The following is a 17,394-nucleotide window of genomic DNA, read 5'->3' on the forward strand; positions in this document are numbered from 1 at the left end:
GTCGGTACTTAACATATTTGCATTAACAAGCACAGACACACACAGATCTACATATATTTATATATACATATCTATATGTTTATATGTAGGTAGTCGTCGGTATTCATATGCTTGCAGATTTGTGAATTGGGTCCTCACTCACTCCAATTGCCTACGCTCTGTCTCTCTGGAGGGCAGGGCCCATTAAAATTATTGATTTTCTGCCGTCTGCAATTTTGCCCTTTGGCCACAAGCAAACTCCAACGCGAACCCCAAGCCCCCATCTGTTGGCTCCCTCTACTCGTTGCTGCTGCTGCTTCATCGTTGCCACATTTAAATTAATCAACTCAATTTACTTAAAAAGTGCAAATGCAATGAGATAGGGAGACATTCAAAGGGACAGAGAGAGGGGAGAAAAAAAGTTGATTATATGGACAAAGTGAAGCGATGTCATCATCCACCATTTTGTAGTTAGATCAGATGCGAAACGGTAGGGGTTAGTAGTAAAGTAAAACCTCTTTTACTTCTGCCCCTTACTTCTAATAATTATGTCATGTCTTATTGCAAATTATAGCATAGCCGTTTTCTTCTCTTCAATTTCATGGACGTTCTCTGAAGACGTTTTACGCTTCATTAAAACAAATTGCCAAAATAGAAATTTTGTGCAAAAATCGCCCAAGTATAATATTTTATAAATTTCACTCTGGTTCATTGAAAATTATGAATTATTAATTCTGCAAGCAAAAGGGCACAGGGGATTAGGTGAGGTGCCGAGCCATTTTATATACTGTTAAGCCTATTTGGGCGTGAGAACTAATGCGCTTGTAATTGTCGAAATATCGAGGAAAGGGTTAAAATTTACCATGCAAATTATTAAATTATGAATATGTAATTATTTTATTAGCTGAGGGGCAATGAGAAATGAATTGCATGGTTATTTTGGTATCTTTTGCGGATAGGTAAAATTTATGAGGTGATTGGCAAAAAAAAAAATTTGCAATCTTCGGTTTACAATTAATTTTATGAGACACTGTAAATGAGAAACTGTTGTGAGTTCACATGTAATCCTGAGATTATATTTTTCTACGAAATTCGAATGCATAATTTATGAATAGAAACTTTTAAGGGGTAGGGAGTGTAATCAATCCAATATTGATGATATCTAAAGAAAAGTGCAATGTTTAATAAGAACTTTTACAGACTTCCAAAAGAAACTTTTGGTGAATTGTTAGTCAATTTGAAAGTTAATCTGTTTTCAGCAGCTCTCTAAAAACTTGGCAACTCTCTTGATTATGGCAGCAATTGTGCCAACATTTCAAAATTAACAAGTTACTGCAGTTGAAGTTAACAAAAGAAACAGACTTAACATTGTGATACGTTAAATCTTTGTTTGTGTTGGCCACCTCTGAGAGCACTTTGTTAACTCTTGACTGTCCAAAACAGGAAATTTATTTGCATTTTTGGGAGCAAACTTTTTTTTGGTGGTCTGTACCTGCTTTGTGCAAGAAAACTCTGTTATTTTCCTTTTTATGGAGAACCGACAAATTTAAGGAATGTTTTCATCAAGTTGAATAGGGTAACTCTATTACATGTGTAGTTACTTACTTTAGCTAGTCAAAAACATAATCAGGCTTGTTTTTATGTTCGACTTTGATTAAATTTTTCGCAATCAGAATTGATTCTGTTCGACTTTGCTTATAAAACTATTTTCTACTAGTTATGCTATTCATTTTATTCATACATACATTTTTTTCTGCTTTTTTAATTCGAAAAAGAATTGATAATTAAATCATTATAGCTTAGAAACGATATTCACTTCGTATGATGAAAGTTAAGCTCAAATTGTAGGAAATTTCAAAGTTTTTTCTATGAATCAGCTGAGCAGATGTTACAAAATTAGATTCTTGCTTATACTTCAATTCCTCCAAAATATTGTAGGTATTAAAAGTCATTTTCAATTAGTCATATGTCTAGACTTGGACACTATTAAGCCAAAATTTAATTGAAGACTTTTATAAATTGATTTACATTTTGATTATATAATGAAATATGTATACATATGTTCTCTCATAGTCTTTATAATTTATTAAAGATTTTCAAATAAAATATGTATTAGATGAGAATAGTTTGATTTTGTAAACTTTTTTTCTATAAAAAAAATGTTATTATTTTATACATATTTAATGCAAATACTTTGATGTTATAAACATTTTTCTATTAAATAAATTTTGCTACTATAATTGCAATCCCATAAAATTGGCAACACTGGGAAAGAGTCTCTCTTGACGAAATGAAACAATGGATAAATATATTTGGCCCATGCAAGGTATTTCTTTGACGTAAATACCATTAAAAGCAAAATATTATTGGCATACCAATAAACATTTCGGTCAATGATCTTAAGAACTCATTCAAAATGCTATTAAAAACATGAATACTGCCGTATGCAGTAGTTAAAATTGAAGATTTTCATTATTTTTGGACACGATCTTACAATAAAAAAATTACATGAGCACTTGCAATTAGTAAACACGAAAGTAGAAGAATGTTTCATATATAAATTTCCCATGTAACCTCAAAATTAATGCAAATAAAGTAAAATGCATTCAATGAACTTCTATATTGATTGATCGGTGATGGCAGTAACAAATTTTTACTTTTGTATCAAATTTCATCTGTCCTCCCTTTAACATTTCTCTTTTTGGGTCACTGACAATTTAACTTTTGTCTGACGAGAAAACGGTGAAAAAAAATGCCATATTCCATTTCAAAGAAAGCCTTCACATTTCACTTCTTGTACAAATTGATTTTTCTTCGATCAGTTTAATTAAAATTTCACATTTTTCCTCCTCATTTTCCAAGGGGTGTGTTTCTCACATATAAAGTGGGCAGAGCCACACGCTCGACTAATTTTTTTTACCTTTTACAAGGTCAAAGTGCACAAGAAGAAATGTTGTTCTTGTTCGTAAAAAGAGAAAATCTTGCAATTTTTTTTCAAACATAAATTCCATTTTTATACCCAAAAAAAAAGAGCATACAAATTTCAAGGGGTGTAACTGCAAATCCTTTTTGCCAAAAAAAAAGGTTCTAGAGGATCCTTTCCTAAATGCCGTGCAAAATTTAATATTGAAGAAATGATTTTGACATTTATTCTTTTTTTCAAGACATTTTATGTGGTGTTGTGAGATCGAATGACGGTTTTATGATCGCATTAAGAACAAAATTATCAATGTTCTCAGGCTTTTTCGAGTTTAGTTTTCATTGCACAAAATTTATGAATTTCACATAACATGCCATGGAAAATTGCATGTCATGTTGAATTTGGGAAGGGTTTTGTTGCGAAATTTCAAATACTTTCACTTAAAGCGTTGATTTCATCAGCAAAATTGTTTGAGTCAGCATTTTATAATGATATCAGAGAGTGGGCAAGATTTAACTTATAATATATATGATATACTTAGTCATGATGAGGATGACTAGGAGATGTCTGAGTAACCAACAGGTCCAACAATTAAGCAATCGCTTAGCTTACCTGTAACAAAAAGAAATGAATGAAGTTGATCAATAAAATTCTAAAAGAAAAAATTAATGAATATAATTACAATATTACGATTTTTAGGATTAGTATATAATTTATGGAGATTTTACTCATTTATTTTAAAATTAATTGCAAATTTTGTAATTTTTAAAAAGATTTTCCGCAGAATATAATCCATTCTAAATTATTGTTTACATTTGGTTTTGCTTATAAAAACAACACAACAATTTGGCGTTCTAAATATTATGGAGTATATGCTCTTTGATCTATTGAACTTATTTTTAGACTTTTATCCAAGATCAATCTTATTAAAAAATCTTGTTTGCGTTAAAACTCAACTATTCTTATAATATCCACAATAATTTAGAACATCGTTTTATAGATATTTTATTTTTATTATACGGTAAATATAGCCTTATTGAAACATATTTTGTAGAATTTTATGGTAAACTATTATATGTTTACCTTATTATTAGAGCTCTTAAAATAACTATAGAATATTTAATCATCAAGTCTTTTATTGAAGGTCTTCTATGTAGAATAAGTTTCAATGGAAACCATTATGAGATATTTTTGAGAAAAATCTGTATTTTTAGTGCATTAATAACTAAAACTGAACGACTCAACGTAAATTCCCATAAATTGGCAAATAATAAATTGCTGGAAATTATTCAAGTAAACGGAAATCTTCCCTTGAACAAATATATCACTAAAGGCCTCCGTCAGACACTTTGTCGGTTTCTCCAAAGAATAAACAAATTTAGTAGACCATGTGTAACCAACCCCGCACAACACAAACACACACACACACACACACACATATATACTTATAGAATTGCAAACAAATTGTGCTAAAAATGAAAGAAAATTTAAACCATTTCTCATGTGCAAACCGAAAGAAAAGTGTGTAAATTTATAACGAATCTTTTTTTTGCAAATTTTCTATTTGCACAAATCAATCAAGGGTAGAGAGAACGCATGGAATGAAGGGATACGATCATCATCAGAGAGGGAGAAAAGGAAAGAGAAAGACGATCAGAGGGGCATCCGTGTTGGATATTTTTCAATGTCAAGGCATAAACATATTTGACATTAATCTTGCGGCTAGCCAAAGTTAAGGATTTTACGCAAGACTAACAAAGAAGATTGCCAGATGAAAAGATATGAAGTAAAAGATATAGGAAATTAAAAAACAACCACACACACACACAAGCACAACCGAACGAAAAAAAAAACAACGAAAGGAGAACGCACATCGAGGACACATGACGCGTGTCCTTAATTGTGGTTTCGACTGACAAATCGTTGGAAATTAGTTAATTATACTGGGAATTCCACCCAAAACGTAATTAAAATAATTGAAATTGGGTAGCCTCGACCAGGCAAACAAACAACAAAACGAAAAAAAAAGGCAATTAAACAATAAAATTTACACGGCATTAAAAATGCAGCCACAAAAACACAAAATTTTTTTTGAATACGCCAACATCATTTAACTGAGGCGAGGATAACGAGACAAAAAGGACGAACGGGTTCTATAGAGAGAACAAGAGAGAATCTACCACCGCCGTTTAATTTCAAAAACTTTTGTCCAGCATTTGATTTCGCTTGATGGACATGCGTCGCTTTTGTCACCAACCATCAAACACAATGCATGTCCTGCAAAAGGATACCAGTTTCTGGTTCTCTTCATTAGCGCACTAAACAAATAATAATAAATGCAACTGACTGACTGCTTCTGGAATGAAAATTCGCTCAAGTGTGCTCATTAGTCAACGAAAAAAAAAAAGGGAAATAAAATAAAAAGGGGGAGTACTTTGTGAATACCAGTGCCCGAACAAAAGGGTTGACGACTTGATCCAAATACTAGATGTATGCCAAGCACGTTTATGCCTAGGACGTATGGCTTATCAAACAGACACGTTCCATCGCCGCATCACCCCATCTTTATCATCATCATCCCTATCCCTGTTGATGCCCCGAAGGTAATCTCTGATAATACAAAGCTCATATCTTGATATTATGAAAATTCATGTAGTCCGAACCACACAAATATGGAAAATCATTGTCATCATCAGCATCCAATCTTCCATTTATCCATCCATCCATCCGTTTGTCCGTTTTCATTTCCCATTTCACTTTCATGTTTGCATTAAACGGCACCTACTTCAAAGTGTTTTTTTTTTTCATTTTTTGGGTGGTTTTTTGGCAGCTGCTGGATTTGCTCTCGTTTTGTGATGGGTCATGGATAGTCCGCTTATGGGCGTGCTACGGTTATTACAGCTGCCACTGACCAGAGATGAAAGTCCTTTTACAGTCAAATGGAAAGTAAAACATGTCGTTATGCAAACTAATTGGTTTTCAAAGGGAGGCAGAGAAAACTGTGTCATGTGATGGGTTGATATCATCCCATGAAGGCAACATCCTCCATGGAAGTGGCAAATGGGTTATATCAAAATGCACAGTTAGGCTAGTGACAAATTTAGGCCAACAAAATGCAGACTAAACAAAATAAATTCGTGGTGTAAGAATTTAAAAATCCATATAGTAAAATAGGGTTTTAAAGGCTTGCAAGTTAATTATAAGTCATTAATGATATTAAGTTTGTAGTCATTTAATATTATGTTTGTAACATTACTCTTTAGCTAAATAAAACACTGTCTTTTGATACGTTTTACAACTTAATACACTTTTTGTTGATACATTAAGACACCTTGAGTTAGAAACTGCTTAAACGATCTTAAGGAAATTCTTTTTATAACTTATATAATGAACTTTAAGGAAGATAAAATATTTACTATTAATGTCAGTAAGTTGGCAACTTTTTGAGATCATATATAAGTGACCGATAGGTTTACTTTCTAAATAGATTGCCAAAATAATTTTAGCGAGCCATTACCATATTTTAAGGTTGTCTTAATCTCAAGAAACTAATATAAACTGAGCTCCTATGAAACTGTTCCAAATTTTAAATTTATTCCATGTTCCCATTGTAGACATATGTCTCAGGATAACAATGGGAACTTATCTTGAATTGCATTTACATCTAAATTCCCCATAATTGAGTCAAGGCTTGTAAAACTGAGTTAGTATGTCTATAGAATAGAAGATCTTACAAAAAAATTTTCCACTTTGATTTGATGTAATTTCCGTTTACAATCTGTGTTAATTGATGTAAGGCATAATTTTCTGCAGCAGTTGCAGCAGTCGGCAGAAAATGAGGACAATGACCGTTTATGCCAAAAACTGGCCCAGAACCCACATGTCCGAGGCTTCGTCCTAGGGAATGCAAGTCAGAACTTTACACTTTGTATGGGAACATGGGTGGGGGAGGGGGTATAGAAGTTTGCGTGTCGAATGAAAGGCAACTGACATGGTATGCCGTTACAGCAGCTACCCGTGGTGCAATTGTCCTGCATACGAGACACGCGTCATATTTTAATTATGACAGCCGGCCGGTTGGTCGGTCGGTCGGTCGGCTTTTTGTTGTATGTATGCATGTCGGGGCGTACGGTCAGTAAGTCAGTCAGTCAGTCAGCCAGCCAGCCAGTCCAGTCCAGTAAATGGACACGCAATGCAGCTAGACAAATGCGGAAGAGAATCAACCCCTTTTTTTTCTACTGCTGCTGTAACAGGAAATGCCAGGACAAATGTGAACGAAAGGACGATCGTTTGTTGACAGATTAGTGGCCTTGGTTTTCATAGACTCGGTCCAACCAGTAGACTCCATAAACTTGACATTTTTATTTGACACTTTGATTGTCTAAGCTTGTCATAATTTGGAGTTTTTCGGTTGTTTTCTTTGCGTTAGTGTAACTAAAGCCCACATACTCATAGATCGAGCACGTTCTTCTTTTGCATACGTATATAGGAGTGGAGGGAGTAGTGTCCCCCGCGGTTGTGTTGCCTTTTGTCCAGACTAAACAAACTAGAACTAATGAGTGCACTTTTTTTCGCCTGCGCTTCGAGTGGAAACATTTTGCAAGTTGCGCAAAAAATTTTCCAATTATGCGGGTCATGCAAAAAAAAAAAAGAGAAGAATTATATGTATATATAAAAGAATAAAGTCAAGGTGCAAAAAAAAAAACGCGGCACTTGACAATAACTATGGCATAGTGGCTAGCCCTAGGGAGGGTTACATTCAGGGCATTGCACATGCCTAAGCAGCGGGCAGTCTGTTGTCCTGCCACTGCCACCAAATACCCCTCACCCCAAAAAAATGCATCCAATATCCCTCACTCTCTCTCTCTCTTTCTGGTCTGTCTTTCTTTTAGGATCGCTTTAATTTTATTATACTGCATTTTCCTCTCATTACAAGAGTTTTATGTATATTTTAATGAACTTGCCCCGAGTCGCGTGTCCTGTGTAGGATTTTTTTTTCTGTTTCCACTACGCTCGAAGCGCAGGCGCAGACAGTTTAAGTGCTGGTCACTAAGTGCACATTTTTTTTTAGGGTTGGACATTGGTCAGGGTAAAAGCGAAACGAACACAGGGTAGGGTAGCGAGTTTGATTGATTACTCAACTGACCGTTAAGTGTACTTGCAGTGCAATGGTTATCAAGCTTAATGTCATTTGTCATTGCATTCATTTGCATTCATGTTAGATTTACTTGACAAGCAAATTGACATGATTGGATCAAGGTAATATTTATGCATAGATATATCAAAATAAAAAAAAAAGAGAAAAGGGATAGAAATAAATGTGCACAGTTTTAATTAGAGCAAACATAACATGGGGTCAACTGTACTTTTGAAATGTTTGCACTAGTACGTACTTAATAAAGATTATTACTAGAGGTCACAAAAGAATTTGGTAAAGAGCATATGACCCACAACTTTAATACTTTATTGTTAGGTAAATTCCCTTGTGAATATGACAAAAAATTTAATTAAAGAAAAAGAATATCTTTTTATTTTTATATAATCTGACATTTTAAAGAATTAAATGAAAAAAGAAATCATGAAGTATGGAAGTGTGATATTAAAATATTAGACGATAAACTGAGAGACACTCATAATCAATACAAATTAGCTATATAATCCTAAAACAAAAAAGGTGAATTATTTTTAAATAAAAAATACACACTTTGTTAAGGTTATTTAAAAAAAAACAATGTCTAACTTAAATAAATAGGGTATAGATAGATAATCTCAATTTCTGTCTTCCTTAAATAGAACGGTTATAGATAGATAATCTAAATTCTCCTTCGAATAATTTGCGTAAGTAACTTAACTCAAATCGTTTTTTGTTATGAATTTCTTGAAATTTATAGTATTTGTTACTGATCTATAGATTTGGATCATCAAAAAGTTGCATGAAACTCAATTGTCGTCACAGCTGTTGGCAATTTTTCAATAATCGATCCTTTACAGATAATCAAAACTGATCCAAAGCGAATTATATGTTACACATTCGAACAGTAAAGACAGCTGGACTGATCTACTGTCTATGGATACTATAGAAACTAGCAAACTAATCATATTCTTGGCGTTACCTCGTAAATCAGCAAAGGTGTGAGACGCCACTCACCGCTTAAGCTAATTTGTCAAGATGTGTGTGTGACTGACGAAGGCGAGTTTGAAGGAGTCTTCATCAAAGTATCTCAAAGTGTATGTGTGGGCATATGTGGAACAAAGTATTGTTTGTTTTCTGTGTGAATGGGCGACAACTTTTTGCTGAAAACAAACCGCCGACCCACTTTTCGTACACAATACAAAAGGGAGAAGGGGAGAAGGATAAACAGGACAACAACATGCTGGAGTAACTGCATCGTAAAGGAAAACTCATTTAATAACTGCCACTGCTGCTGCTGTTGCTGATGTTCTTGATGTTGACTGTCTGTCCCTGTTATATCCCTTTTATGTAAGGCCTACTTTTCTCTTCTGAACTAAGATAATGGAATGGAATGTAATGTAAGCGCAAACAAGTCACATATTGTATACAGCATCACATGGCAATTTCTCATTTGGAACGACAGCGACGAACATTTCATCAAAGTAGGTTGTTGAACGCCTTTCCAAGTAGGGAATCTGCTTTATTTATTATCTTTTTTTTTTCCTCTCTTACTTCTTTTTTGCATTGTCCTGAATCTCTGATAGATTGCGCTTACCAAATGCTGTTGTATATATGCGCAGGTGCTGGACAGAAAATCCGTTTAGCTAGCCAAAATGCTGACAGGCGACTAATTACTTGGCAAAGAGCAATGCTAAAGGGATTTCGTTGTCCTGCAAAAATGGCTCATACCACGTGCGTGTGCAAAAATCCATGGACTAACCAAAAGGTAAAGGACAGAAGAAGAAAAAACGGAATTTCCTGTAATTGAACAAGTCTATGAATGAATGACAGAGAGTAGTTTAGGGCAGGTAGATTTTCAAAGGTTTGCTAGGCTCGTGATAAATCCCAGACTGACATTCTGTCAATGTCACTATGTATCAAGGCGGGTTACTGTTAGTTGAAAACACACTCACAAAAACACATACACACAAAACCAGACGGTAAACGCCCTTAAACCAAAATGCGCTTAAAAAAGTGCAATGTGAATTGCTGCAACTGGTTTGGGTTAGATGCCTGAAGGTAAATCATTGACACGAAACAAAAAATTGTTTGGTTTTTGAAATAAATGCTTAGAAATTAGGAGATTTATCCTGGTTTGAGGTCAATTTCAAATTTTATCAAAGAAAATATGATAAGAAAAATGAAAATAAAGTCACTTATGTATGCTAAATAAATTGAACAAATCTAGGCCAGAAAACTAACATATTTTGCTTATTAAACTATTCAAAATTTAATCCATTAATGAAAAAATAGTTACAAAGAAACCAGTTTGTGTATTACCTAAGTAAGGAGTAGAAAATCTAGTTAAATTTTATTGATCTAAAAGCAATTTGGCCAAATTTTTTTGATATATTTTAAAATCAGTCCCAAACCAAATTATTTCAGCTCAAAGTCCCAATTGCATACGAAATGTTAATTTTTTTACTCATAATAAACTGTGAATGATAGAGCGAAGGAAAACTCGTAAAAATTTTGCTGCTGCTGATGCAAAAAAAAAAAAGAAATACATAGTCGTGAAGCAAAAACAATATTCCAACGACTTCCTTGACACGGAACGTAAATAGTTAATCCTTTTTGCTTGGGCCTTGCAGAAAATTGCAAGCAAAAAGGATGCCGCTCTGCCGCTTGTAAGAAAAAGAAAGGATGCTGGGAAGGAACAAGCCTGCGAATTTGTCAAAGAGTTGTGCAAACACGGGGAAACGAAGAACGGAAAACGTAGAAAACAAAATACGAAAACAAATCGAATGCAATCAAAATTAAAGCGCTTAGAGCTGTGTGTGACAAACAATTGCAGAGCACAAACCAGAGTAAGGAAGCAAGGATGACAGGACGGGGGCACACACACACACGCACATACCGAATCCTTTCGGAGATTTTGCACAAAGAAAAAGGATTTCCCTCTGTTTTTTTTTTTTTTTTGAACGGTGTCCTGCTAGCAATTTAAGCGAATTAAAGCTGAGTTCGGTATTGATTTAGGTTTTTATATGTAATTTTTGTTCCCCCCCCGGTTTCATATATTCGTTTTTGGGTCCAACCCAAAAAGTACCAAAGACATGTCCTGCTGTGCACATAAGAAAAGAGAGAAGAAGATGTGGAGAATACAACGTGGTGGTACTACGTACAAACAAAAACAAAAATACAACACTCGAAGCGTTTAACTTTGGCTTAAGTGTTTGCCATGACGTGCCAGGAGGCAACCCTTTACCTTTACCTTTACGTTTTACCTCAAGACATTTGCCTGACAACATGCAACGTTGCATATCCTTCCGGTTATGGCGGGCTGCGGTGAGGCAACCGAAAAAAAATAAAATAATATAAGTAGAGGAACAAAAAAAAAACGAAGTAAAAATCCCTCCAAGTGTCATCGACACTTGTGCGGCTGCCTCTTAAGGGTTGTCCCCCTTGTCGAAACTAGAAATGTCTCTCTTTCTCTCTCTCTCTCGGTTGGTTCGGGGCCTGAATGTGTCGCCTAAGTGCTAATAATTGTGCCCTCGCGCAGTTGGCGGTCGAGAAATTGAGATCGAGTTCGTTCGTTACCGGGACCTGACAGAGTACCATCCTGGTTGCTTCTCATCGAAGCAACGGGGTAGAGGTTCAAAGGAGAGCAACAAGGTTTTGCATACGATGGCACGACGACGACGACGACGATGGCAATAAATTGTATTCAGAAAACTCCACCCAGTCTATTTATTTAAATCAAGTTTGTTTAAGATCTCAAACAATTTTTAGAGCCAGAGGCGTTATATTTACCTAAAACAGTAAACATTATACTCAAGATGAAGAGTGTAGAGATCTGTGGGTTTTAATCAATTATGATAATTAAAGGATGAGCAACCATCCTCAAACCTCAATCACATAGCAACAACGTCATAGACCTAGTAAAGTTGAGCCGATTTGAAGAAAATATCGCTTTTCCATTTTCACTTTTGATCATCGCCGTAATCTCTGACGATATGTAACTTCTGCGGTTGCGGTTTTTAGCCTTCTTTTCTCGATCAGATAACTGCTGCTACAGTTTAACTTTACTTTGTCACAGAGGAGATGAGAAAAAAAAGTTTCCATTACGCAAAACATCTAAGAAACATACGCTTCAATGGAAAATGTTTTTTGTATTATTCTTGAATAAAGCATATCTGATCCGATTACGCTTCACTCAAGACACAGTAAACGATCTTCATGACGACAATAGAATGAAAGGAAATAAATCATAGACATTGAGAGCGCAAGAGAAAGAACAGATCGATCTCCGCCGTCCTCCCTCTTTCTTTTACGTTTTTTCCTAAAAAAAGACAACACAAATTATGTGAAAGTAATTTTTTAGATGAGAGCACAATGATAAAGAATCTATATAAAAAAAATATCGAGATAAAAGATCACAAAGAAGAGAAAAAAAACACTAATATCTTGTCGCTTATATGATGTGTCATCAAAACTCAATCAATTTGCGGTTTTGATTTATTAGTAACGGTTCAGTAGTCGATCCGTCGCCCTGTTGCACTTGAGATCTACACGCAGGCGCCCAACAGGAGCATCCCAATGAAAAAGGTAACCGCAGATCATTAATCATCTAGCGCAGAGTGCAGAGTTCATGGCTAATGATGAGTTTTTGCAAGTAACTAATGAATGGAGTGGCAGGATAACCGCAAAATATATCCAACTGCTCGAGTTCTTTGATGAGAAACATCTCTGAGCCATTAATGCTACTTCTCGATGGTCAATGAAAGTGAACTCATTCAGTTAGCAGACAAAACCCATGGAAAATTTCATTAATCATTCAATAGACAGAAAGTTAAATGTGCCAAACGCACTCTAAAAAAAAAATGGCATTTTGTGTGGGGTGCGATTTATGCAATGTGTGGACAATATGAGAAAACTAAAAGTTAGAGAAAGTAGGCAAATCTATAAATTGATAAGATTTTTTGAACATAAAAACTCGCTTATAAGCCGAAACGAGGCTTATCATATAAAGGGAATTTTATTCGAGAGAATACAAAAAGTTTATCCGGTTGTCTGTATAGCTATTTTAAAAACCATTGAGTTCTGTCATCAGACATACAATGTCTTCAAAGCTATTAAATTGAAAATTACAACGTAATATAGCGAAACAAAATTGGCAAAGATCTCGCCAACAGAAAGTTTAAGCGTTTCTTATACCCATCTCAAGGTTAAAATGTGTACAAACATGAAATGTTTTACGGCATTAAATATTTTGCCTTAATCAAAAATAATAATTTCGGATTATTAGGTAAGGGAATTTATATGAATTTTTTTTTTAATGTTGAGTTAATTTTATGTTTTAATCAAATCGATTGTTTTGTTTACAACAGGGAAAGTACTTAACAATCGTTAATACAGAAAACTATATATTTTTCAAGGAAACATTACACTTTATTTAACAATATTAAACATTCTTGGTCCCTTTTCCAATTGTGGGTTACCTGAATGAGTTCTGCCAACATTTAATAAATATTGTAATTCTATCTTTATCATAAATGATATCCCATGATCCAAACAGCATCCTTTCGCATGCATTAAACTGTCAGCAAACATTAGATATTGGGTGAAAAAGAATTCCGCTTGACTCTCTAAGCCCAACAACATGATGTTTATGGAAAGCTAAAAATGCTATGAAATATTTTTGGGTATCCTCTCAATTCACGGGAAGGAACTTTAATTACCGGCAATTATTCAAGCGTAACTGACAGACAGTCAGACAGCGACAGGACGATCTCCGGCAGACATAGGGTGGTGTCTTAAGACAGTCTGAGTCTTGGGCTCTGTGGCGTGTTACAAATCCAGGATTAGAACATATGTAGATCAACTGAGTCTAGAGTCAGAGAGCGAGTTTGAGTGAGTGACTGACTGTCTGAAAATCAGGGGGCTGATTTTTTTTCTTCTTTCCAGCTTGAGGTGAGGTAAAAAAAAAAAATCGTGTCATAGGTACGTGCATCCTGCAGGACAATGCTTGGTTGCATACAACAGCATCCTTATGAGATTAAAAATGCAAATCAGCTAAGAAGGCAGCCGCAAGGAAAATATGACGAGAGCCAGAATGACGTGGCAGAAGAAAACTCTTGTGTAATTGTTGTCTGTCAAAAAAAAAAGATACTGCAACTGCGGTCGGTCTACTGAAAATATACTTATGTTTGCCCAAAAACATGACAGCTTCATGTCTATTTCCCTTTCACAGTCGTTCTCTTCAGTCTATTCGACATCATCTTGGCAGCTGCACATGCGCCCCTTCTTCTTGGCGGTTTTTCTAGACTTTTTGGCATTGATTTTCATTAGCATTTACAGTTTCAATTTTTTTCCTTTTTTTATACCAGCCGCTTGCATGATTTGACATAATTTTGATGAATGATTTGAGAATGGATTAGGGATTGTTTTTTTTTTTTTTTGAATTTGGTTACGGTTTAGGTCGTGTTAGGTTCTGTTGCCAAAGTTGCTGACAAGCGACTATAACTTAATTTCATTGTGGTTTCTTGCTTGGCATTAAAGAAATTATGGAAAATTTTATTCTTGGATAAGAGCTGAAATGGTTTCTCATTAATAGAATTTATTGAGGTTTTCCATAATAACATTTTGAGTTTATATCTTTCTTTAAATTGCTTAATTTCCTTTTTTTACATGAAAAAATAAATTTTAGGCCAAGAAGTGGGTGAAAAAAAGTATATCACATTAACAGTTAAAAGAAATATTTAATCTAAATTAGAATTTCCAATTGTTTAGAATTCCTGTTCTATATATTAACACTTTCGAACTGTCTTGATGTTTAAATTAAAGAAAATCCATTAATTTTCAAGATAAAAAACATTGCTTGTTTTTATAGGTCATTTAATTTTTAGACAGTTACTAAAGAATTTAATTTTTATGGCTAACTAGGACTACATTTTTTTAACCTAAATTGATCATATTGTGATCTTTTTTTTTGGACATACATAGAATACGTAGAATCTATGAAAAAGAAAAACTAGAAAAACTATGCCAAAAACGAATATTTTTTGAACTTTTTTTGGAATTTTAATCACAAAATTAATCACAAAAAAGTTTTTAAAAAAATTTAGGAATGTTTATTTTTTAATCTTCTGCTCAACTCACGGCAACTTCTAAACCCCTTTTTAGTTTTTAATCCAACTATTAATCTAGTCAGTTCATCGAATGAATTTCTTTAATCCTTAGAATCAATATTCCTTCTTATGCTCATCGTTTTTTTTTTCTTTTTTTTACTCTGGGCTAAGCCTATTAAATCCAAACAAATGGCACTAATTAAACATAAAATTAACAAAAACATTCACAAACAATTCAGAGTAAATTGCAGTTTCTGCACATTGTACTTTGGTACATAGAGGAGACAAGGCCAAGGCCAAATGAAAGGGTCGTAACCCCTATACACTGGGTTAAGGGGTTAAAGGTGTAAACATTTGACAAAAGTGTCACATCAAATCGTACAAGATGTTCTTTATATATATGTATATGTTTTCTTCTACTTCTTCTTCTAAGACATCTGTCCCATTTTTGGAGATTTGTAGAGCGTTATTGTCATGCTAATGGGAGTAAAGAAAAAGTTTCCGAATTACATTTGTTTATACGACGTGCACGTCGCTGATTGTCTTCATATATTCGTCGTCAGTTTGCCGACCAACTGCAAGTGGTTTGACAGCTGTCAAAAGGCTAATAAGTCATATTGAATTCAATATTGGAGAAAGGATTAAATGATTGATTGATTGATCGATATGAAATGCACGAAACGAGCGACACATGTGGGCCCGTTAGATGAGGCTTTAAGTATTGAAATACCAGCAGATTCCTGTAAATGTATATTATCCTTCGATTAGCGGTAAATGTGGGCAAGCTAATGAAAAGACGAAAATCAATAACATACAGAAAAAGTTAATGGATTGTGTTTGAAGCAGTAATTGGATGATAAATATCTATCCAACGAATCTTATCCAAGAAGTAATTTTAATAATGAATATTGAAAGATAAGAATCTATCAATATTTAAAACTTTCTTGAAGTTAATCAAACTTTAAAGAGTCTTTAAATTGTTTAAAGGACATATGTAGATGTTGATTTGATTGATAATCTAAATGTTTTCCATCTGGCTAATAAAATTTAATATTTCCTTTTTAGAATATTCTATCTGATATACTAATTTTCAATGTTATTTATCACTTTTTTCGAATTTCAATATACATTTTCAATCTCTTCCATACCATTTTTCACTTGTTACCAAAAGCTTTCGAGTGGCAATTTCCCCTCCGGACGCCAAAGACGAGGAATTTCTCAATTAGACGAACCAGCAGAGCAACAAATTGATTGATTTCTAGCTTCGTATTGAAAAGTGTCGGGTCACAGAGGTGATGGCTGCGACTGGGACAGGCTCTGCGACTTGAGATAAGCCAAGTTGCAGACGATGCAGGCAGGAGATAGATATACCACCTATCGCATGCAAGCTGTCGAGAATGTAATCCTGTTACACTAAACTTTACAGAGAGACAGAGGCCCAACCCTAAGCACCGTGTCTCAGCTTCCTCGGCAAATGCGCAATTTTCAGCTTGACTTGGCGCATAAAACAAATTTCATGATGAGCACAAGAGAGGAATGGAGGGAAGGAACAGCAACATGTCAACCTTAATTGAAAAAAAGAAGAGGAAAAGCAAAGGCACAGCATCCTTGCATCCTTTCGTTTTATTCTATTTTCCTTCTTATTGTCTCTGTATACATATATAAATTTGGTAGCGGCTGTTCATTTACAGGACAACGCACCTTTTCTTCGCGTGCGATTTTTTTCGAAAGTAAATTGCGCTGCTCAATTACAGCAGATCCTTTTGCTTACTCCCATTTGAATCCTTCACCGTTGACTTGGCCGGGACAATTGCTAGGCAGAAGGGGAAGCAAAAAAGGGGGCCATCTATCGTATGTTACTACGTTTCAAATTAAAATTTCATTTAATGCGCAACAAGGAAAACAAGGACCGAGTTACCTTTGAATCAACAAAGATATGGTCCTATCTACGCGATCCACTTTTCCTTATCTTTTTTTTGCCAACTTCAGATTTATTTCCATCTTGCTGTTTCTTCCTCGATGCCTAATGAACCCTAATTCCACTATTTAATAATTCAGCGCATAAATATTAAATTAACCCCTTTTTGAAGTGCCTTAAAGTATGCAGCACTTTGCGAGCAAAGCAAAACATTTAAAAAGGAAGAGAAAAAGCAAACGCAAAAAGCAAAGGCTTATACCGTCGGTTTTTCAATTAGCCCCGCTGGCATGGCTTCCTCCATGCATTGGCAAGAAACAAAAAAAGATGGTAAAAGGAA

General features: G+C 34.6%; 1 protein-coding gene and 1 long non-coding RNA gene across 2 annotated transcripts in view; one reads left to right on the forward strand and one right to left on the reverse strand.

Annotated features, from left to right (window-relative positions):
- Positions 1-17,394, reverse strand: part of LOC6642423 (centaurin-gamma-1A) — a 73,087-nt gene that overhangs the window by 33,089 nt on the left and 22,604 nt on the right. The window lies entirely within an intron of this gene.
- On the forward strand, positions 9,000-17,263 carry LOC124460302. The gene is made up of 3 exons (XR_006954232.1): positions 9,000-9,514; positions 9,617-9,798; positions 16,311-17,263. It is a non-coding gene; the product is annotated as an uncharacterized LOC124460302 (long non-coding RNA).

This window comes from Drosophila willistoni (assembly GCF_018902025.1).
Source record: "Drosophila willistoni isolate 14030-0811.24 chromosome 2R unlocalized genomic scaffold, UCI_dwil_1.1 Seg167, whole genome shotgun sequence".
Lineage (NCBI taxonomy): Eukaryota > Metazoa > Arthropoda > Insecta > Diptera > Drosophilidae > Drosophila > Drosophila willistoni.